We start from the raw sequence: 244 nt of genomic DNA on the forward strand, positions 1-244 counted from the left end.
TGCTTCTGCTTCCCCTGGGGAGGGAAGATCTTTGTAGGGAAGGAAGTACCAAGGTTCCCAGGCTCCATCTAGAAAGATTGCAGAGCAAGTAGGCGCTAGACGCTGCTGCGCTTTATTTTTATTTTTTAGAGTAAAGGTGGAAATTGATTGAAGAATAATACATGGGGAGGGGGAAAGAGTCCCTTATTCTTATTTTTTTTAATATATTTTATTGATTTTTTACAGAGAGGAAGGGAGAGGGATA

The 244-nt window shown here is 40.6% G+C and overlaps 1 protein-coding gene across 1 annotated transcript in view; it reads left to right on the top strand.

The window, feature by feature from the left end:
- The window catches only part of NLRP12 (NLR family, pyrin domain containing 12), a gene marked incomplete at its 5' end in the record, with an annotated part of 22,191 nt that overhangs the window by 3,373 nt on the left and 18,574 nt on the right, over window positions 1-244 (top strand).

This window comes from Myotis brandtii, unplaced genomic scaffold (assembly GCF_000412655.1).
Source record: "Myotis brandtii unplaced genomic scaffold, ASM41265v1 scaffold1720, whole genome shotgun sequence".
NCBI classification, from domain to species: Eukaryota; Metazoa; Chordata; class Mammalia; order Chiroptera; family Vespertilionidae; genus Myotis; species Myotis brandtii.